Source organism: Suncus etruscus, chromosome 13, assembly GCF_024139225.1.
Source record: "Suncus etruscus isolate mSunEtr1 chromosome 13, mSunEtr1.pri.cur, whole genome shotgun sequence".
NCBI classification, from domain to species: Eukaryota; Metazoa; Chordata; class Mammalia; order Eulipotyphla; family Soricidae; genus Suncus; species Suncus etruscus.
Genome location: NC_064860.1, coordinates 62,939,818 through 62,964,531, shown reverse-complemented (window position 1 = coordinate 62,964,531; position 24,714 = coordinate 62,939,818). Strand labels below are relative to the sequence as shown.

At 31.8% G+C, this 24,714-nt stretch overlaps 1 non-coding gene across 1 annotated transcript; it reads left to right on the top strand.

Annotated features, from left to right (window-relative positions):
• The first annotated feature begins 24,610 nt into the window (after positions 1–24,610).
• Positions 24,611–24,714, top strand: LOC126026801 (U6 spliceosomal RNA). The gene has a single exon (XR_007502019.1). It is a non-coding gene; the product is annotated as a U6 spliceosomal RNA (small nuclear RNA).

Sequence of the window (24,714 nt, the reverse complement as noted above, 5' to 3'; positions counted from 1 at the left end):
ACTGACATAGTGGAACTAGCAATGAATGCAAAGCAAGAACTTAGTTAATAACCTAACTTGATGAAATTTGTAAATAGTCAAGCAATCCAAGCAATAACAGTTTAAATGCATTAAAAATCAAGGAGAATGCTTATAAAGTATAATGAACATCATAAAAAAGAGAAAAATCTTTAGAATCTCTACATGTTGGTACCATGTGTATTAAATCACTACATTGAGGCATTCTGTGGTCCTCTGTTTATCTCAAGAAGTAGTTGAGAATGAGAAGACAAGAAAAATGTAAATATCTTACATTGTATTAATTACAATATGAAAGATGACAAGGCCTTTATATATGGAATATTTAAAAATGACAAGAATAAAGAAATATTATAGCAGGTCAATTTCCTGCTTTACATACATCGCATCTGGGATACATCTCTGGTACCAAATATGGCTGACCAAAAACATTTGAGATGATCACAAAAAGCAGAACCAGAATGAGCAATAATTCCTAAATACTGTTGGGGAAAAAAAAGAAAGGAGAGAGAGAAAAAAAAGAAAGAAAGGAGACAGAGAAAGAAGAAAGAAAGAAAGAAAGAAAGAAAGAAAGAAAGAAAGAAAGAAAGAAAGAAAGAAAGAAAGAAAGAAAGAAAGAAAGAAAGAAAGAAAGAAAGAAAGACAGACAGACAGACAGACAGACAGACAGACAGACAGAAAGAAAGAAAGAAAGAAAGAAAGAAAGAAAGAAAGAAAGAAAGAAAGAAAGAAAGAAAGAAAGAAAGAAAGAAAGAAAGAAAGAAAGAAAGAAAGAAAGAAAAATAAAGAAAGAAAGCAAGAAAGCAAGAAAGAAATAAAGAAGCAAGGAAGGAAAGAAAGAAAGAACCAAGGAAGAAAGGAAAGAAAGAAAGAAGAAGAAAGAGAAAAAAGAAAGAAAGAAGGAAAGAAAAAGAAAGAAAGACAAGAAGGAAGAAAGAAAGAAAAAAGAAAGAAAGCAAGAAGGAAGAAAAGAAGGAAAGAGAAAAGAAGAAAGAAAAAGAAAAAGAAAGAAAGAAAGGAAGGAAGAAAGAAATAAAGAAAGAAGAAGGAAAGCAAGAAAGAAAGAAAGAAAGCAAGAAGAAAGGAAAGAAGTAAAGAAAGAAAGTAGGAAAGAACAAAGAAAGAAGGAAGGAAGGAAAGTATAAGAAAGAAAAGAAGGAAGATGAAAGAAAGAAAGTAAGAAAGAACAAAAAAGAAAGAAGGAAGGAAAGTAAAAGAAAGAAAAGAAGGAAGAAGAAAGAAAGAAAAGAAAGAAAAAAGAAAGAAAGAAAGAAAGAAAGAAAGAAAGAAAGAAAGAAAGAAAGGAAGAAAAAGAAAGATAAAGAAAAAGAAAGAATGAAAGAAGAAAGAAAGAAACAAACAAAGAGAAAGAATGAAAGAAACAAAGAAAGAAAGAAATGAAGAAGAAAGAATGAAAGAAGAAAGAAAGAAACAAACAAAGAGAAAGAACGAAAAAAGAAACAAAGAAAGAAAGGAAGAAATGAAGAAGAAAGAAAGAAAGAAAGAAAGAAAGAAAGAAAGAAAGAAAGAAAGAAAGAAAGAAAGAAAGAAAGAAAGAAAGAAAGAAAGGAACGAAGGAAGGAAAGAAGGAAAGAAAGGAACGAAGGAAGGAACGAAGGAAGAAAAGAAGGAAGGAAGGAAAGATGGAATGAAGGAAATATGGAAGGAAGAAATAAAAAGAAGGAAGATAAGAAAGAAAAAAGAAAGACAAGAAAGAGAGAAAGAAAAAAGAACAAAGTGTAGAAAGAGAAAGAACAAACTGAAGTAAGGAAGGAGGATGGGAGGGAGGGAGGAAGGAAAGAAGGAAGGAACATAGGAATAAATGATGGAAGGATGAAAGCGAGAAAGGGAGGAAAGGAAGGAAAGAATAAAGAGAAATAACTATTTTTATACAAAAATCTACTCTCAAAATTTTTCTACACATTACTTGATAAAGACTTTATTTTTCCATACTTTCTTTTATTTCTTTTCCTTTTTGCTTTGGGTACTTGTGCAGAAATACCCAGGATTTATGGGCTTATTTCTAGTTCTGCACTCAGAAGTTCTTCCAGCAATACTTGGGAAACCATAAAGGATGATGGGAATCAAGTATATCTCAGTTACTTGTAAGGCAAGCATCCTACCTGCCCTACAATTATTCTAGTCCATAATTCTCCATATTTTCAAAGGCATAATTTCTTTTATAGAGTTAAGTCACTGACAGAAAGATAGCTCAAATAATTATACAGATGTCTTAAATGTTCTGTATCTTTAATATGTTCCCTAGCACAGTAATTCCACTACCCACTACCATAAGTTACTCAATGTCCCTATGTCTCATCACACTGCCAAGCATAAGTACTAAACCATAGTACTTATAATAATTGAGTGTAATTATTAATGACACATATTAGGATTCTGCTACCCCACCAAAAGATGTTGTACTTTCATAAAAATTAAAATTTTAAATCTACTATGTCAATGTCAACTTCTAATTAACTAACTATAATTATTGCATTTAAATAATCATAAAATATGTTATCAAGGTGTGTCTGATGGCATAACATTTTGTTATTATCACTTAATTCAACTGAACATAAAGACTATATATTTCCCTCCACCTATATAATGTAGTGGGCTTAGCACTATATTTACTATAGTAAATTCATCAAACAAAACCAAGTATACATGTAATTATAAATCTTTTTTATGACTTACCTAACCAATAAAAGAAATTTTCCTGTGAATGATATCACTTTATTTTGATCTAAATACCTACTCTAAACTTCTTATAATTTTCTCAACATATAAGCTATCCTACCAAACATCATTGTATAAATAATAAAAGTTTTAAAATAAACATGTTGGTTAAATAAATCTAAGATGTATGTTCACATACTTGTTAAATCTTAATTATTGTCCTTAAAAGTGCACATTTTCATATTTCGGATGGAGTTGGGTCACACCTGTTGATGTCAGGGTTACTCCTGGCTTTGCACATAGAAATCACTCCCAACAGACAGGGTAGACCATATGGGATGCCGGGATTCAAACCACAGTCTGTCCTGGATCGATTGCATGCAGAGAATTGTCTTACAAATGTGCTATCTCTCCGACCTCTACATTTTTATATCTTTTCTTTTAAAAAGGTGACAAAAATTGCAAACATACTGAATTTTTGATTCTGAATTTTATGGTTTTACATATTATCTAAATAGGAACATAAACCAACATTGGTAGCAAATCATTGGATTAAATTTGATATCTTAATATTTTCATTTTCTTGGATAGGGCTATATTCATGCTATCTCTCTATACTCTTTACATTGCATACAATAATATTCAAAATCTACTATGGCCCTGTACTTTATAGAGTTTACAGTGTAATAATGGAACAAATACTAATAAATGTGTACAATTATTCTAAATGTGTAGTTCCTATCTGATCTTCTGCACCAAAGCCATCACATAAAAGCAGAGAACTGTCTGTCTGAAAACACTAAAAGCAGCTCCCAAGAGGATTTCCCTGTTGAAATATACATCTTATTATGGAAAACATGAGAAAAAGTAGTGACTGGGAAAATGGCAGCACACAAGTATCTGTGTGGTTTCTGAACTTTTAGCTCCCTCAAAAGCAAGACCACAAACCTTTCAACATTCTGAATAGTATTCATTATAGCACTATGTCTAACATTTCCACATAGTAACTTTGGTTTGATTTTTCTGGTGTGGCTTTATTATTCATCCATGTTTACTAGGTCTTCTGGTGAAATATTTTGAAATAAAAATTGACCAGTGAACTTTGCTCACCCTACCCATCCCAGTGCTATTTATTTTATATATTTTGCTTTTAATTGCTATGACAAAATTTCTTATTGTAGTTTATTAGTAAACATTGTATGTTGGTAATACATACACATTGAGAAATTTCATTTTAGTTTGTGTTTACTTTTCTATCAGGAAAATTAATGTCAAAATGAGTAATGGCTAAATATGCTTTGAATTATATCTAATGAGCTATTATTATATTTAACTAAGATAACAAGCATTATACAATATAAAAGACTGATAACCTGTCTCTAGGATAAGAAATCATATACTTAATCATGTTCTGTGTACAAATCATTTCTAAAAACCTTTTCATTTTAAACTATATCAACTAACTTGTGTTTAAGAATTCATAAAGCAAAGTTTCAAAGTAAAAACAGCAAAGGCTTGAGAGAAAACCAAAAGGGAAACTGGAAGGGGCTGGAGATAGATAAATTAGGGCAAAGGAATCAATTTCAAAATAACAGACTTGTACATTTAGTGATGAGCTTGACATTAATACACAGCTAATTTTTAGTAAACAAAAATAGCAAATTGATGTAATCTTATAATAAATTTAACTTGAGTCTTTTAATATGAAAAGTTTCTAAATTAGATAAATAACTGTTTGACCCAAGTTAATATTGTTCAATTTATAAAGATAACATAACAATATATGGATAAGGAAATAACTAAAAAATACCTCTCTTAAAGAGACATACTTTTGATTTATGCAGGTGAGTCAGAGGGCTGGAGTTCATGCCTTACATGAAGAAGCCACAGGTTCAGTCCTGAGACCACATGTATGAAAGTCAGGTATAACTAGTGAAGTTTAACTGGTGTGGCCCTAAATTTTTGTAGAAAAACTAGCATATAAAATAAAGAAGAGAAGGCTTCAGAGATATAAAAGTAAGTAGTCTCCAAAATATCTTCACCTAACATCTAAATATTGTGTCCATAGGGTCATAATTTTAAAAGTGACAGTGGTTTTCCAGTAAAAATAAATGTATTCATCAAAGAAAACTATATAGCTTTAGGCCATTACATAGTGCACTAAAATTCATCATGCATATATGTATATATTTGTCTTTATTGATATATGTCTGAGGGTTTGCTATGTAACAAGAAAAGATGAAAACGTCTTGCAGAAGGTGACTGAAAAAAATGAGTGTTAGTGGTAAATTGTGAGGGCATAAATATAAAGATTAAACCAAAGGGAACAGAAATTGAAGTCTGTAAAATGTCTGGAAAAATTATTAATATTTAAAAATATTTTTAAGACTGCTGAAGGCTTCCATATTAGGATCTTAGATTATGATACAAATGAGTTTTTAAAAGCAAAGTCTAAAAACTATGTAGATAAATTCTAAGAGCTAAAGTATATAAAATAAAGGACATGAAAGAATTTCTAATCAACATTAAAACTTAGTGTTCGACTATTGTATGAAAATAAACAAAAATTTTCCATAAATAACACTATGTAGCAAAGTCAAGGTAGGACAGAAACATTAAAATTTACTTTGACAATATTACTGAGGCCCAACTAAAGAATATATTTATAGCATATATAGAAAAAGTGTCATTCTGTTTTCAACATGTAACATAGGATGCATTAGTAGCTTAGAGTTGCTTTTTTGGGTGTGTGACCTGTTTTTGTTTTCTTCTCTTTCCACCCTCAAATGCACCGGCAATATAATGTAGCACCATTTCCCCCTGTAAAGGCACACTAAAAAAAAGGGGGAAGTCTTATATATAAAAACGAGCTCTTATCTACTAGAGATAAGAACTCATACTTGTTTAGAATACAGGGGCATCTACCTTGAAAATATGTCATGTGGTCCCAACTTAGATCCTAGGTGATTAGACACCAACGGTTCAGCTTTGAACCCTAGATCCCAGACATAGAAATGACACAGTTCTTCACAACAGCCACAGGAAACTGATCCCATCTGGGACATCCTTAATACTGTCCAGACACCAACAAGTGCCAGCTCTAATATGATATCCTGACAACGAGGAAACTGGGAACAACTTGACCTAAAAGCAGGTTATCCTACCTCACCAGAAGACTTGTCATCCTTTGGTCTGTCCAAATGCCAAAATCGCGATTTACAGATGACTGGCTGATAGAACCATGACCAGACTGTATTTTTCCTGGTACCAATAAAAAAGCCCTAGTCTAGGGTTTGAGCTACGACCTGTACAACAACCATGATCTCTAGTTCCAGAAGTCTGTCTGAGATGATTGCAACGGAATGGGTCTTCTGGAAACATAACGAAAGATGCTATCCCAGTCCCCATCCTAGGATCAGTGCAAAGACCAAGACCACCAATCACAGAAGACAGATTAAAGTTACACTGAGGGAACAGAACTTCTAGAACCACAAAGAAAGACTTCATCATAAGTTCCACTCCCTTACCTGTGCAGATACTGAGATCTCTCATTACAGAGGTCTGATTTTATCACCCAGGACGGAGCAGAAGTCTTGCATACACCACAAACGCACCACGGGGAGAGAAATGAACAAGAAAGGAGTCTATAGTTAATCACATGACAATATACTTCAAGGGTGGAGAAACCCTGTATCTCTTAGGCCAAGGGAATTCCTTTTTGAATGACCCCAATATTTACTGTGCCTATGCAGGAGGAAAGAAAAAAAATAAAAAAGCACAAAACAATTTTTCTTATTTATCTAGTCTGTGTTGATTTTTTTGTTTTGGTGTGGATATTGAAGTTGTCTCCATTTTTTTTTTAATCTCAAGACCATGGCTTTTATGTGGTTCTTATCTTTATTGCTGGAGTGCTCACTGGATATTTTATTTGACACCTCTTTTTGTACTGTTGTGGTGTTTCACCTTTTTCCCCTTCATCTTTCCAACCTAGGATGAGAGCCTCCAGAAGGACTCGGTCCATTTTTGGTGTATTTGATTTTTCCCCCCAGTTTATTACTTTTCTCTTCTTCAAACAAAACCACATAACTTGAACTATCCAGTCCCACCTCCCATTTCGAGCAGGAAATAAGGCATGTACAAAAACCAAAAAAGGTGTAGGACCACTAAGTATTATGCTAGGCACAAAAGGAACCACTTATTCTGGCAACCCCGGGGGTGAAGGAGAAGGATATGAGAGGTAGGACGGGAACAGAGATGGATGGAGGGCAATTCGGTAATGAGAATTCCCCTGATTTTATGTTAATATGTACCAAAATATTATTGTCAATGATATGTAATCTACTATGACTAAAATAAAAATTATATTTATTAAAAAAAAGAAAATACTTCAATGTTTACTTTCATGCTCTTTGATTCAAATTATAGCACTGGAAGAAGGAAAATGTTAAGTTGTGAGGAAGTAGCAGATAGTAATTAAGTATGTAATTATGTTTTGTATGATAAATTGTCATCCACCAAGTTCTAATGGAAATTTACAAAAAACTATATATACTAATAACAATAATATATGTATAAACACATGAACTCATATACTACTGAAGTATTACCTATTCAAAAGTATTACCTATTCTAGAGGATCTGAAAGCCAGGCCTATCTATATCTAGTAATCTTAAAATCCTCTAATCTTGATTTTAAAGAAATTAACATAAATCTTTGGTACTCATTATAATTCTGCAAGGTCACCATAAATAGCACTTTCTAAACTGGAACTGAGAACGTAAATTGCCCAAGGACACAGAGGTAGTAAATCACACACAGGGATTTTACACCAAGTCTAAGTTCTGCTTAACTCATGGTTAATACATTTGCATCCACTCATTTCCTGACTGTGGTTTCCTTTCTATTTCATTAAATTTAATTATACATGACCAACATTTTAAGCCTCTTCAATAATTTTTGGAAGACATTTTCTTATAGGTTAATAAGAATGATATCAAATAGAAGCATGATAAATTGTTTTAGCAAGTCTCAATACTTAAAAAAAGCCAAGTTATTTTTTATTTATGGCTTTATTATTTTTATGGTGGCTATGTTATTTCCTCAGATTACATGCATATATATTTTATGGACACAATGTTAACATACTACACACATCACCAAATGTGCCATTATTTTTTAAGCCCTGAACATAGAATCATTACTTTCCTGGTTTGATTTTATTGCAGAGTTATTTAGTATACTAACAATTTATTCATTGAATACATGGTATATCTCAAACAATGAGTTGAATTGGTACAGCAAGCCCCTCCAGACCATTCTGTTTAGTTCACTGTTTGGAACTGTGGATGCTGTAGGCTTGTGATGCAATGTATATCCCAAGAAACCTTAGAAATGTGCTCCTACCACACCTGACAGTGCTTGGAGGCATTTGAGGCCTTGTAATACACGTAAAACCAGGTCACCTGAGGAATAGAGTTTACCATAAATAAGTGATATTCTTTAAATCCTGTGCTATATCTTGCAGCCCTAGCTACACAATTTTTCTTCATAAATTTTGATTTTAAATGCTAGGCCCTAAGAATTGTAGTTTTAAAGTGTAATAAATATGTCAAATAAATGACAAGTGTAAGAGTCATGGAAATTCTAGGGTATTCAGTATTCGATTCTGTTCTGCTTAAGATGACCAAGAAGTATCTATACAAGTGATCATGCATTATGGATTCAATAAACCATCTCTTTAAGTTAGATGTATTAGATGATTTATATACTAGTAAGTTTGACATATTCATATTCATTTTTGATATTTCACCTCTTTCAAGCATTTTCTTCTTAATCAGCAATACTTGACTCTGTAGCCAGAAAAAGGACAAATGGCATAAGGGAGTAATGGAGTCTTAGTAGTTGACTTTCGTCTTTTTTACTCAAGACCTTTCTAAAGACTATTTTTTCTTAAATACCCTTGGCTTCTTTTTTCTTTAGTTTATATCATGATTCCTGTCTACTCTTTCTATTTCAAATAAAATGTGCATAAACTCCACAATAAACTAGCCCTACAAAATATTAATAAGGACAATTAATTATTAATTAATAAGAATTACATTTTATTAATTAACTTATATTTTGTGTGCAAACATTAAGTTTCCATTTGCCAATTAAAGCAGACGTACTGTATCTTACAAGTAAAAAGAATCTTCAGACATTAAAAATGGAATTTGTCAAGGGTTTCTTTTTTTGCATTAGAGATATGAAGTCTGAACAAGTCATAGAATATGTCTCAGGTCACACAACTAGCCATACTGCAATGAATAGATTTTTAATCTTAAAAAATTAATTATTTTTATCAGATGTCCAAATGGGGACATAATAGTCAATTTAGTAGCTTAATTTTTCTCTCTGAGTCCAATTTAAATCTCCATCTGACAAATACCTCTTTACTATATTAAAAGATCAACAGCAATTGAATAAAAATTTTAGATTCACTTGAAATTATATAAAATAAAATGACTAAGAATAGATAAATAACAGTTATACAAAATATTTATTTTAAAAAAGAAAATACAGGGGGCTAGAGAGATAGCATGGAGGTAAGGCATTTGCCTTGCATGCAGAAGGTCGGTGGTTCAAATCCTGACATCCCATATGGTCCCCTGAGCATGCTAGGAGTGATTTCTAAGCATAGGGCCAGGAGTAACCCCTGAGCGCTTACAGGTATGGCCCCCAAAAAATAAAAATAAAATAAAAATAAAAAAGAAAATACAATGTATGTTTAAACTTCTTTTTTTAATTAATATCTTTATTTAAACACCTTGTTTACAAACATGATTATGGTTGGGTTTTAGTCATGTAAAGAACACTCCCCTTCACCAGTGCAACATTCCCATCACCAATGTCCCAAATTTCCCTCCTCCACACCCCATCCCCATGTTTAAACTTCTATATGACAATAATGACTACATATTCTATTGACAATGTTGTGCTATACACACAAGCACACACACAAAGGTAAAGGCATAAAGGTTAAAAATGGACAGAACAATTAAAACCAATTAAAAAGGGGGGAACCAATTAGGCAAAGATAAATACAATCCAAATGATATTTTAAATGTATTCAAATATAAACAGTTCTCAAGTATTATTTTCATGTGTGTATTTTTAAAGGCTATTAGAGAGGAAGATGTGTTTTATAATGTATTCAATAAAGTGCTATGGTGATCATTCTTAACTATCCACTATTTTAAAATTCCAATTATTTTCCTTAAATCACAATTACCTAAATATGGAAGTTATCAGGAATACAGACTTGTTATTAAAGTACTATTCCCAACTGTTAAGGTATTTCTAGGAATACCTTTACTAAACATGTTCCTGCATACTGGATTTTTTCACCCACATCTGTCAAATTGACTATACCAATTCTTCAAAAGAACATTGTTTTTTCTCTAAGGAAAGGATTTTTCCCTTCCGATTACTTTGATATTTCTAATAATATCACTTTAAATATTTCTATGCCAATAGAAAAGTTATATATTATTTAAATATAACATATGATTATTAATATTTAAAATATTTGAACTTCCAGTTAACCAAACTACTATTTAGACAAAAGCATTTGCTTCAGATCTCTCATTTAGAATATAATTTTTATATATTCCTATAGTTTAAAATATAATAGCTTGTTGCATTAAATAATAAAGGAGGCCCTTTGTATGGAGCTGGATGGTGATGGGATGCATGGAGGGACCTTTCTCTGCCGTCTCAGCACCTCATGTCTCCCACTTCTCCAGCCATAGGGGCAGCAGCTTCAGTATAGCAGTGAGTAAATCATCTACAGACAGGTTCCAAGAAATATTAGCTTTATTCGTGTTCTAGCCAACATGTGTGGCCTATTCAGCCCTGCATTGTACCTTGTTCCTCAGCCATCTTCTCCTGCTTTCTTCTCCATTCTCCATACAGGCAAAATCCCCTTTTTTCTTCTGGCCAAAGCCTTTTGTTATCTACCAAAGACCCCTCCCAGAAATGGGAAGTCTATTAGCAGGTAAGATTACACAGGAGGAATGGGTATGGGATAACAATCTTCCCCTTCCTGGATGTATAAGAAGGGTATTAAGTTTTTGTATTACTGACTCCACCTTTAGCCAAAGGCAGGTAATATTTCCATAGCTACAAAATATAAAGTGAAAAATTAACATATTAGCCTTTTCCAAAAACATAACTCTTCTGCAAAATATACCATACACCTGTAACTTAAAATTTGCTCAATGCTTTCTACCAAGCATTATCCTGGAACTTCCTAGTTCCTATACCCCTTAACACTATTTAAAAATCAAGCATTTTATCCTGGAATTTTTCATGTTCCTATATCCTTACCTAAACACATAAGCACAAGAACATCTATACAGAACATACATTTTAAAAACAGGCTAATACATCAAAATACACAGTAAAACATATGCCATTGGAAATATTAACTATGGAAAACAATAAAGCACATATAAATCAGCAAGAAAATGACTTAAATCAAGGGATACACCTGAAACAAAGTTATATGCAGGCAGTTTGAAATAAATTTTTTCAGTTGGGCTTCACTGGTATTCCTCCCCATTTTTTAAAATTTTCATATCACTACATAATTTTATGCTATCACCAACACCAATTGTCCAGACTTTGTGAAAAATCTGTGGGCTTCCCATTTATCCCTTCACCTAAGAGCAATTGTCCAGATGCTGGGCTTCTTCCACTTGGCCGCTCACCACACACTTGGCTTACTTACCTCAGCTGGATCTGCTTGCACAGTTTCACTATCCGGATGTGGAGGGCGGGGTTACTTCTGGCTATGCACTCAGAAATTAATCCAGGCTCGGGAATCACATGGAACGGCAGGAATCAAATACAGGTCCATCCGGGGTCAGCTTTGAGCAAGGCAAATGCCCTACTGCCTTCTATTTGCAGTTTTTGAACTTGTTTATTCATTCTCCTTAGTATAAAACTTGGATAAGACACTGAATGGGGTCATGCTTCCTTAAATTTTGGACACCTGATTTACAAAACTGTATTTGTTCTTTTCTTTATCTTACAATATACAGTGGAATTGATTCTGTTAATAATGTAATTTCTTTATAAAGCTACACTAATTTTTGTGGAGAATTCAGAAACTTCTTTGTTTCCTAGGATTTTGCTTATACTTGACCTGAAGACAAAGGCAAATCATCTAGATATACACATTTTCATTCCTTCTTTACTATCTTCAGTCTTCAGATCCATACAGAACCTTTGGTTCTATTATTTTAAACTTGAAACTATCACTCTATTATATACTTCATATTAAATATTTTATATACCATACTCTAAAATACTGTTAATCCCTAAGTTTATTTTTCAAAGACTCTAACATATCTTTGCATTTTTACTTTTTTCTGTATCCCCTCTCTACTTAGTCTCTACAAAATAAAAAAACCATTGACTTTTAAACAACTAAAGATTAACATTACATTACAAACTCTTGTAGTTAAAACATCTGAAATTTTCCAATAACTTTGGTAGAAAATACATAAACTATGCCAGTATTTCTAACAATAAATTTATTTTTTCATAAACTCTCTTGTCACAACTTTAATCTGTTTTTATCCCTGAATATTCTTATCATCTTATCTTTCAGCCCTTAGTTTGAATGTAATTTGATCAAACTAATTTTAACATTCTATCTCATTGTATGCAGCTTTCAAATACTTTTTGTATCTGTAACAGTTTCTTCCTTGTTATTTATTTTAATATATAAATATTTTATATATTTATATAGTTATATATTTATTTTAAGGTCACTTCAATAATATTTTAAGATCAGGATTATCAAACTCCATTTTCATCAACACATAATCACCAGCATTTGGCAGAGAATCTGGTCCAACAGATACATATTGACTAGATAATGGGCTTCATAAAGATAAAACTTAAAAAAATATCTTGAGTAATTATAGCCATGCACTTCCATACTCATGCTAGAGCTGAAAATAGACTTAGCTATAAAAATTATTACATAAGAAAATACGAACTGTTTTAATGCCAGGTAGATTGTTTCTTTAAACTTTATTCCCTATTGGTTTGGATTATATAAGAAACTAAAATGAAGATTAGGCTATAGCAGTACATTAGAATATGGCCTGGAGACTAAAGCCTGTTAAAGGATGGGAGGGAGGGAGGGAAAAAAGAAGGAAGGAAGGAAAGAAGGAAGGAAGGAAGGAAGGAAGGAAGGAAGGAAGGAAGGAAGGAAGGAAGGAAGGAAGGAAGGAAGGAAGGAAGGAAGGAAGGAAGGAAGAGAGGTAGGGAAGAGAGGAAGAGAGGTAGGGAAGAGAGGAAGAGAGGTAAAAGGGAGAATGGAAGGAAGGACAAAAGAAGGAAGGAAGGAAGAGAAGGAGGGAGGGAGGAAGAGAGGGAGGGAGGAAAAAGAAAGTGTGGGAGGCAGGGAGGAAGGAAAGAAGGAATTATATATGGAAGGAAGGGAGGGGGCAAGGAGGGAGGGAAGAAGGGTAGAAGGAACAAAGGAATGAAGTGAGAGAGGGAGGAAGAAAGGAATGAAAGGAGGGAGGGAGGAAGAAAGGGAGAAAAGAGGAAGGAAGGAAGAAAGGAAGGAAGGAAGGGAAGGGGAGGAAGATAGGATGGAAGGAAGAGAGGACGGAAGGACAGAAGAAACAAAGGAAGGAAAGGATGAAGGGATGGAACGAAAGAGGGAGGAGGTAGGGAGAACAAACGGAGGAAGAAAATAAGGAAGTAAGGAGGAGGGAATAAAGGAATAAAAGAAGAAAGCAAGGAATATTGAGGTAGAAGATGAGTAACACAATCTGAGTAAAGCCCTCAATCACATTTAAAGAGATTTCTGGAGCTGATGTTTACCTTCTGTAATATCCAAGTTGATAATAAAGTAGTTGACTTTTATATAAGTAGTTACTTAGTGAAAGTTGCTATATGCAAGGATAGAGAAAGAGTACAGAGAATAGGGTTTTTTCGTGCATGCTGCTAACACAGGTTTGATCACCCACAGTCTATAAGGTTCCCAAAGCCCACCAGGAATGATCCCTAAGCATAGCTAGGTGTGGACCCAAATTAACTGTAGTAAGTATAACAATAATAATATAAACTATTAATGAATTGGCTCTATATAAATATATTTTAGAAAATGAAGAGCTCTTGAATCTCTTTTTATAGAGTTGTAATCCACTTTGGTCATAATAAAAGTTAGTAATAAAAATTCAAAAGTAATATTTACAATCCAGTATAATAATCACATGTTTAATTAAATTTTATTAAGTTATTTTTCTTTTATTTTAGCTATTTTAGCATACAAAGACAATGCCTGTGTAAAAATATAGAGTGGTGGATGATATTTCAGGTAAAAGAAAGAAAACTTCCTAAATGCTTAGAGTCAACATTAAATACTGAAGTATATACAACATAAAAAAAGCTCTTGAATAAATTTCTCATATAAAACCCAAAAAATATTTGGACTAATTCCCCATCTCAAGGAGTTCTACCTGTTGCAAATATGTTTCTGTTTTCCAAAGGTCAAATTGTTATATTTTGTTTAAGTATTTTGCATCAGTAGCTAGATATCAATAAGCTATAAAGTACAACTCCTGAGAAAAATGGTAGTATTTCTTAAATTATAGATCATCTTTCACTGACTTTAGTTAAAATGAACTGAAATTTTACCAAACTACAAAAGCAAACTTAATCAGAACAGGAAATATATGTATACATATATGTAACATATATAGTTCTATAAAATATATGTATACATATATGTAACGTGTATAATTTGCCTATAATAATAAAATTGGAAGAATGTGGAAAAATTGGATGCTGAAATCTTACTAGTGACTTCATTCATCTGCTAGATATTTTTAAAATTCTTTCTTTAATCCTGACATTTAATAAATTTGCTAGAATTTGTCATAGTAACAGTTTCTTAGGCTTCATCTAAAAATCCCCAATGCCAAAAGACAACTTAAAAGATATCTACAAAGTTTAATGTGAGAACAAAAATATTCTACAAGCAATGTAGTTGTCATTTATGTATTCTCAGGTGATGGAGGGCATTGGTGGTGGATAGGGGGTTGTTCTTTTTATAACTGAAACCCAAATACAAACATTTTTATAATCATGGTGCTGAAATAAATATATTTTAAAAAGGGAAAAAATCTCTCTTAAGGAAACTAAAAGGTAGGAGGTGTCTCTCCCACATATTTTTTGTTAAAGGTCTCCCACATAATTTCTCCCAATTTTCCTATATATAAAATGAGAAATAGGTAAAAATCAATACTTAAGAATTATATTACAGAAGATTCATTGATATAAACCTTATATCACTTTTATTTGAAATAAGACAAGATTTACATTTTTGGAATCAATAAATTATAGTCAGTGAAGAAATAAAGAGGCATATGTATAGATGTTCTTTATTTTAAAATTTACATTTTATTTCTTATTTGGAAAGCTTGAGAAAGATGCATTTATCTGACTTTAAAATAAAAAGTTGAAGTAGTGAAAATTAGTAGAGAAGTAAAAGAATTTGTCTTGCCAATGCTGACCCTGGCTAAATCCCTGGCTAAAACATAAATTGTTCCCTCAGCATGAGCAGGAATTATCCCTGACACCACTGGGAGTGACCTCAAAACCAAAAAGTAAAAATGAACATTTTAAATGTGAAATAAAAAATTTGCCTTTGTTGTGTGTGGCCAAATCTAAACCCATACCATATATGTTTGACTAACCATATGAAGAACAAATTCTGAGCACTTAGTTAGGAATATGCCCTGAGCACCACCTAGTGTGTTTCGAAATCCAAAATAAAATAAATAAGACAAAATAAAGCAAAATGATGGATCGTGAATGTATATGAGGTCTTGAATTGGATCCCTTGAACCATATAACATTTTTATATCACTTGGAAACAATAAAATGATTGCATAGGAAATAAAGAACACAACATTAAAATGTCAAATAGAAATAAATCATAATATATAAAATAATTTTAATAAAATTTTGTATATATATATATTCAAGGTGCCCATTGTTATATAAACTTTATTTCAAATAAAATTCTTGAAATATATTAAAAATGTGAAGAATATTGGGGCCAGCGAGGTGGCACTAGAGGTAAGGTGTCTGCATTGCAAGTGTTAGCCAAGGAAGGACCGCGGTTCGATTCCCCGGCGTCCCATATGGTCCCCAGATGGTCCCCCCAAGCCAGGGGGCAATTTCTGAGGGCTTAGCCAAGAGTAACCCCTGAGCATCAAATGAGTGTGGCCAAAAAAAACCAAAAAAAAATGTAAAGAATACAAGGAGAAACAAAAAAGTGGGGATTTAACAGAAACCACAAACTATTTATGAGGAAGATATAGGTAGGGTATTTCAAAATAATTATACCAATACACAAAATTAATTAACTACAGAATAAATTCAGTATTTCATAGGACCTACATTACCTTTTCAACAGCCAACAATCTAATTATAAAAATTACTCCTATGGTAGGTCTCAAAAGGTTAGTATATTCTTTGAATAAGCAAAAATGAGATATAAAATATATAATATGTTGCAATAATTAACATTTCAGAGGTATCTCTCTTTAACCTACAGTCCCTTTGCTTGTTAAATGTTTTTGTTATTTTTTCTTTAAATAAAGGTCTCCCACACAATAAAAGAACACATTTTTATTTGTGCTACAAATTTATCCCAAAGCATAGCGTCTCCTAGGGCTCACAAGCTTTTATTATGTAAGCTTCAAAGCTTACAGAAATTATACTATAGTTGGTGGCCTAGATGGCCTGACCAATATCACATGTATATGACTAAGGTAGGCTATACTCTTCTGAATAAAGAAGTTAAAAAAGTAATAAAGTTTTTGTATAGAAATTTTTGCAAATTTTGGAATCATGATAATTTTACAGAAAAATTACACATAAGCTGTCATATTTTAGAGAGAAAAAGGTATAAATAATATTAAATTCCACTACATTTTTGCTTTTGACATGCAATACATCTGTATCACTTCTACTACCAAAGTTCCAATAGCCCTACCACATTAACTCTAGGTCCCCTGTACCCCACTTTTTCCATTCCCTCTTCCCCAAATCCTTCTCCTGTCTCATAAATTTATTCTGTTGACAGAAATAAAGGTTGGAAATATATATTTAAAACATTCCTATTAGTGAAAGAATTTGAATCTCAATTTTCAAAATTAGACAGCACAACAGAAAATCATTACTAATCTGTCTTTTTATATTTTATAAGTCTTTGGCAGAAAGGTTAATAGTCATTAATATAAATAATAAAAATAAAGCTTAACATTTATAGATGTTAATCAAAAATTAATTGGAAGATCTCAAAATGTTCTTGCTACTTTTTAGTTAAATAATAGTGTCTCTGAATATTTACTTTTAATGGATGAGTGCCAGTATATGAATATAAAAAGTTTGTTAAATAAATGTCAGTTTAATTTGCTTCTAGAATATCTTGATGTAACCTTCTGGTTGTTGATTCATCATTATTATTTTATTTAATTCACGCAAAAATAGCATGAGCTTCATTTTCATTGTGTAGTGTAAAAATGTTGGTATTTAGAGATGGTTGCCATCTAGTAGTGGCAGAGTTAAATCAATAAGGCAAAAGCATATTCAAGAGGCATTTCAAATATTTATATTTAGCAGTAAAAAGAATTAAAAATTTACAATACTTTTTCATCTTCAAAAATTTGTTCTATTTTTACACAATTCCTTAATTAATGCACTATGCCTCTTAAACTTTGCACAAAGAATTTTCAGTTCATTTTACTATTATAAATATATATTCAATTATTCCCATATATGTTTTTACAAGTAATGTATTTATTTTTATTTATTATATATGTATATATACTCATACATATTTTAGAGCTATTCAACACAGAAATACATTTAACTCAAAGCATTGCTACATAGAAGTTTTCCCCCCTGCTAGATAATGAGAATTTATAATTGTAAATGACAATGAAACTCTAAACTAAATTATCATACAAATTTTTTAAATATAATTGAAGCTGAAGATGTAATATATATGTAAGATTTGCATAGAATTTCAATTTTGCAAAAGGTATACCCAAATTCAAATTCAAATTTGCTTTTAGGAAAAAAACATACATCAGTTGGTTTTTTAATATATTTGAAATATACAGGATTCATCTTGAGAGAAACTAATTATTCACTTACAGATACTTATTTTGAATATCAAGGTTTTTGAAGTAATTCAATCTTCTGGAAAATTGTTTTATCTCAGGTTTTGAATGTGAAGATACTGCATTTCCATTCAAGGAAATTTTTCCATTCTCCAGTCAGACCAAACACAGAAGCTATACATACAACTCTGTTACTCTGTTTTTCGTGATACTTGTGAAATCAGCCATTGGAAAAAAATCTTTAATAAAATGCTTATAGAACAACAGCTATCATAAACTTGCATTTTCAGGTAAAAACCCCAAATTGTAATGTTGGGGCAGAAGAGAAAATATAACAAGTAAAGTGTTTACTTTGAACATGGGCATATGATTGGGGTTCCATGTGCCAGTATCCTACATAGTTTTCTGAGGCTTACCAAAAAGAATCTTAATATTTATTTCTACTATTTTTCTGGGGTTTTTGTTCTTATGGAGTTCTACTAGTGCTTTATATGCCTTGGATATCAACCATTATCTGATAAGTCAAAGAAAATATCTCTGAGTTTATAAGTATCTTTCTATTCTGATTATCATTTTTTTGAGTTATAGAAGATTCTTGACTTGATCTAACCGCAATTATCTATGCTTTAGTTTGCTTGGCCAATGATTTTTAAATCTTTGAAGATACCTCTAACTCCAATGCAATGAAGTTTTTTACCTACATTTTCTTCAAGTAATTTATAGGTTCTTGTTGGATATTGAGATCTTAAATCTTAAATTAAATCTTTAAATCTTAAATTCCAGTTTTATACAGGGATTTACAGACAGCCAAAATGTATATAAAAAAAGGCTAGGCATCACTTATCATCAAAGAAATGAAAATAAAAATAATAGTGAGATATAAAATCAGTGATTCTTGCACATATCACAAAAAAAAAAAAACAACCAGTACTAGTCTAAATATAGAGAAAAAGGAGCTCTCATTCACTGATTTGGAGAATGCTGACTGGCCAGACTTGTTTGAGAAACAATATTTATGATTTAAAAACAACTAAAAACAAAATAGAAATTGAGCTTCCATATAACCAAGAAATTTCATGGGCATTAACCCTGAATGCAAAAACTCAATTTAGGAAAGATATATGCACTGTAAATTGCAACACTATTAACAATAGTCAAAATATATAGAAAAAACTTAAGTGTCTAAGATCATAAAATAAGATGGATTAAGAAATTATGATGCATAGTTGAATACTCTTATGACATAAAAATAAAATTATGAAGTTTTCTGCCATGTTGACGTATCTGGAAATTATCATCCTAGGTGATGTTCATCAGAATAAAAGGAAAAGACACAGAATTGTATATTTATGTGTAGAATATGATAAAACAGAATAAGGGAGTAACAAATGTTCAAAGGCAATATAAGTTAAAAATGTTTCTTCCATAGGAACCTGGGATGTGATTTGGGGGGGGGTTGAGGGACAATGGGAAAATGAATGATTGAAGCTGGCATATATGGTGCTGTTTATGTATAAAATACTAACAATAACAGTTTAGTAACCACAGAGTCCTCAAATTTATTAAAAAATACAAAATATTTAAATGAGTAAGGAAAATTGGAGCGAATACAATAGATATGGTATTTGTTTTGTACAGTTTCAACTTAGGTTTTAACCCTTACATACCAAATGGTCCCCCAAGCATCTTCAGAAATGATCACTGAACATAGGAGTAAATTATGAGTAGAGCATCGTGTAGCCCCAAAACAAAAACAAGAAAAAAGAGAAAGAGCACATTTAGTGGTGGCTTCTTAGTTCACAGTTGTTCCTTAACTGGGTCAACAACTGGTAGAAGTGCTGATCATATAGGATCCCTAAGAATGTGTTTTATTTGACAGTCCTGGTATAAACTGGGGGAAGAAAGGGACAGAGGGAACCATCTGGGACTTAAACGGGTACTAGAATTCATGAAACCTGCAACATAATTGGGACCCACATAGTGAAGTGGGGAGAGGCACCCCCAATAGTCTCTGCTTAATACAGGGTCTTCTTGGCTTTTATGGTTAGAGGCAGTTTGTAAGAAACCATTTTAGCAAGTTGGAAAAACTGCCAGCCTGCAAAGGATCCCCTCATATTCCAGGACCAGAGCCTGGAGGCCCTTGTTTCAATTATGCTGGTCTTTAATCCATTTCTGGACACTTTGCTCTGCTCATTCCTTCTAGATTGAGCTCCCAAAAGAGGAATTAGCTGTGTATCTTGAATATTTTATCCAGACATTAAATGATAATGACTTATATTTTTGTTCAATGAGTGTGGACATAGTGTCCCTGTGATAATTGAGATACATCTATGAGCTAGAAAGATAAAAAGGTGTAGTAAAGTAAAATTTTTCTGAAATATCTTTCAAAGCACTTTTAAACTTTACTGCTTTCTTTAAATTTTATAGAGAAAAGAAAGAGAAGAGGAAAATAGTGATGTTCCTGGATGAACAGATGTTAAAACAGCCATTAGGTTGAAAATTTAATGCTTTGATCATTTTAGGTCTGCAGTTTGGTAGTGTTAACCTGAACCCAACCAGATGGAGTATAATTTCAATAAGAACAAAAGTTTTCTATTAGGTTTCTTATTTACTGACCATAAGCCTTAAAATTCTTTTTTAAATAACACATTTACTGGACTTGCATATCTACCTCCTTCTAAACCTTGAAAACATCTTCGTCTGTGATTAATGGCTCTAGTTCTTTATTATAGGGCCATGTTGCCATCATAATGGGGATTGCTTCTGCTTTGAATACAATACTATATTCAATGTTGATTCTATAAGAGGATTCTGATAAGTATTTGGTAAATTCATTGAGATAAATTTCAACATAGTATATTCATAAAACAATATGATTTTGAGAACATTACTAGAAAATGTATTTAGGAAAAAATTACATATAAAGTCAAAAACACATTTTATAAATGCCCTGGCTCACTTAACATACTAATCATGCTAATCACATTTGACATTTTTTTGTGAGTAATGCTCATAATTAGCAAATGGTCTTCTGAAAACATATGCTAATCACACATTTATATAGCAAAAGTTAATCTCTCAAGATCTTTTCTCTAAAGGACAAATGTTTTTAATAGCTGCTTTGACTTATCTTTATAGAAAATAACTTCCCTTCTGAAATTCACAAGGCTGAGATAATCCAATGTGAAATAAAATCAATATGAGATTGGGTCATGATGAATCTGAGATGAATGGGTCAGGTTCCCATCAGTTAAATGTTCAACCTTGCTAGCCTCTATGACTTCCTGAAGCTACTTTTCACTTAAAAGCATCATTACCATAATAATTCAGCAATGATAAGATAAAATGTATTGAGATGGTTGTATTAGATTACAATCTTTTATTTTATTTATTTGATTTTTCTGTCATAGAGAAAAACATTAATTTTTAAAAGTCCTCAACCTATGAAATATTTTCCTTCATTGAAGGCAATATCTGAATTAGGACAATAATAGTAAAAAAAAGCAGCATACTATCCCTCATTTTAACTTATGATACATAAAAAATGTTTCCTGATTTCTCTGTCTATTTTATTAGCGGTTTCTATGTGATTTGGAATACATCTATTCATTCATCATAGTAATGTCAAGTTAATTTTCTAGAAATGACTTGTGAAACCTGATTCATTCTGCTTTTTCATTCTAAGAGTCTTAATTTGAATACCATCAACAACTTAATAAGGTACCACTTAAATAAGAAACTGAGCTTTCTAAATCAATGCAAGAAATAAATATTATTTTGTGTTTTTATTTTATATTAATAGGGAAAAACATAATCAAATATGGTCATTAAAGATTATTGCTTTCTTCTATGTAGTCATTATTATATTAGGTCTTTCCTTATGGAATTCCATTACTTAGTTAATATAAATGAGTTAATTTATTTACTCATTTATCTTTTCTATAAGCATGTTGCTAGCATTTACTAAAGTCAAATAGCAATCTAATTGAAATAGTACCTAAGTATCTACTTCTCACACCAAAATATGTCATGAAAAAATAATATTTAGCTGCAGTGATGGAATTCTTATTTAAATAATGTTTGACAGTGTCTAGAATTTTGAGCTTGAGAAACATTAAAATAACCATTAAAGAAGATAGCTTCCTTTTAACTTTTATAAGCATGAGTAGAAAAAAAATCAATAATGTAAAAAGTGACCTTCAGAAATGGACAAACCTGGTTTCCAATATCAGTTCTACCACTTAAAAGTAGTGGACCACAGCAAATTAATTTACTTTTATGAACTTCAACTTTTAATGTGTAAGCTGCTTTAAAAAATTTTTGTACATATACATAATGGAATACTATTCAGCTATAATATGAAATTATGCAATTTTCTGCTCTGTGGATGGATCTGGAGAATGTCATGCTAAGTAAAGTTAGTCAGATGGAAAGAAGCGGACAGAATACTCTATCTGATATATGTGATAAAAACAAACATAACATAAAAAAAACAAATGTCTATAGGCAGTAGAAACTGAAACATAACTTCAGTAGGAAATTTAGCAGAAAGAAGGAATGGGAGATTGATATTGGCAATAATGGAAAGTGTGGTTCTGAAATGTGTTGTGAATACCTATCTTTAAGAGTTTTGTGAGGCCTGAGAGAGAGCATGGAGGTGGGGTGTTTGCCTTGCATGCAGAAGAATGGAGGTTTGAATCCTGGAATCTCATATGGTCCACTGAGTCTGCCAAGAGTGATTTCTGAGCATAGAGCCAGGAGTAACCCCTGAGCACTGCCGGGTGTGACCCAAAAGCCAAAAAAAATATTTCATAATTATGATGCCTAAAGTTAAAAATAACAAAATAATATTATGCACAGAGTACCTATTTATCAGGAGTTTGTTACTTATTAAATGACTATATATAAAATTATAAGCATAATCTAATCTATAAACATAGTATTATTTTTATTATTTTGCTGCATAACAGCCACATAAATTATAATGCTTGAGAGTAGCAAAAATTTCATGATGCTCATGGTTTTGTGTGTTAAAATGTAAATTAGATACAGAGATGAATATTTTACTCAATCAAGAAGATCTGGGATGCCAGTGGAAAGAATCTAGGTAGTTGGAGTCATATAAATGTATCTTTTTTCGTGTGTAGGAAAACTGGGTTTACTGGGTTAAAATCACTTGAAGATATTAATTACAAAATGAAACATCAATGTATGCCTTCTCCATGTGGCTTAGGCTCCCTAAGGTCCAATAATGAAACATGCAAGACAAACCATTCCAAGAGCTGTCATTCCAGGAGTGTTAGGTAAAAGGAGCCTGATGTTTTCTGCTTTAGAATCATAATTGAAATGGTGTCACTTCTTTCTTAATTTTCAAAATCCCACCAATAACTCTATGAGTAGTGACATCATATAGTACTACTCAATGAAAAATATTTAAGAACTTTCAAAGATCAATTTATACTACTGTTGGAGTTTCCATTTTATCCATAGATTGAATAAAGTGATTATTGACATTTCTGCTCAGAAGAATTAAAAAATAGATGAGGATGTTTCTTTTATTATTATTACAAATATTATCAAGCCCTAGTAAACATGATCCCAAATTTCAAGTGAGGAACAAGTAAACTGCTTTTATAAATGAAGCAGATTAAATACTTTGCATTAGTGAGGTCCAAGTGTGTTTCCTGACATGACTTGAAATTCAGCATAACCATGATCAAACTTTAAGCTCAAAATGAGGAGAAACCTTCGAAAGATACCAGGCAGGGCCACAAACTGAAAGTGAATTAATTTAATAAATGTTATAAATATGCTCTTCAAATAGTGATGTTTTTTACTTTTTGTGGGGAAGTCTGCACTCAGTGATTGTCAGGTTTTATTCCTGCCTCTTTACTTAGGATTATTCTTTGTATTACTTAGGGGATTGTATGTGAATCAAGGGATAAATCAGACTTGACAATATGCAAGCTATATACCTCAACCATTAGATCATATATCTGATACATGAAATATTTTTTATTTTTATTTCTATCATTTTGACATTAAGTATTATATAATCAATCAAAATATAATACTATATATGTGGTCTTTAAAACTTACCATGAATAGTTTTATGAATAATAACTAGTAAGATTTGAGTACAATACTAATATTTTAATGTCTACATTGTTTGAAGAGATATGCACTTTAAAATGGCATATATAATTTCATGCCACAGATAATGCCAAAAGGAACAAGAATAGCCAGTGATGGAGATGATGTGGAGGAAAAAAACTCTCATTCACTGCTTCTGGACTGCTGTCTAGCTCATCCTTTCTGGAAAACAATATGGAGCTCTTGCTCAAAAAGTTGGAAATTGGTTTCCCATATGATACTACAATACCACTTCTAGGAATATCCACTAGGAACAAAAAAACACAATAACAAAATGATCTCTGCAACCCTATATTTATTGAAACACTATTTACAATAACCAGAATCTGGAAACAACTCAAATGCCAACAACAGATGAGTGGCTAAGAAACTGTGGTATATTTGCACAATGGAATGCTATGCAGCTATTAGGAAAATAAAGTCATAAAATTTGTCTATACATGTATTGACATGGAGACTTTTATGCTGAGTTAAATGAGCCAGAGGCAGAGGGATAGACATAGAATATTCTCATATATTTGTGGGATATAAGGAAAAATAAAAGATAGTTTGGCATGTTCGCTTCGGCAGCACATATACTAAAATTGGAACGATACAGAGAAGATTAGCATGGCCCCTGTGCAAAGATGGCAGCAAATTCGTGAAGCATTCCATATTTAA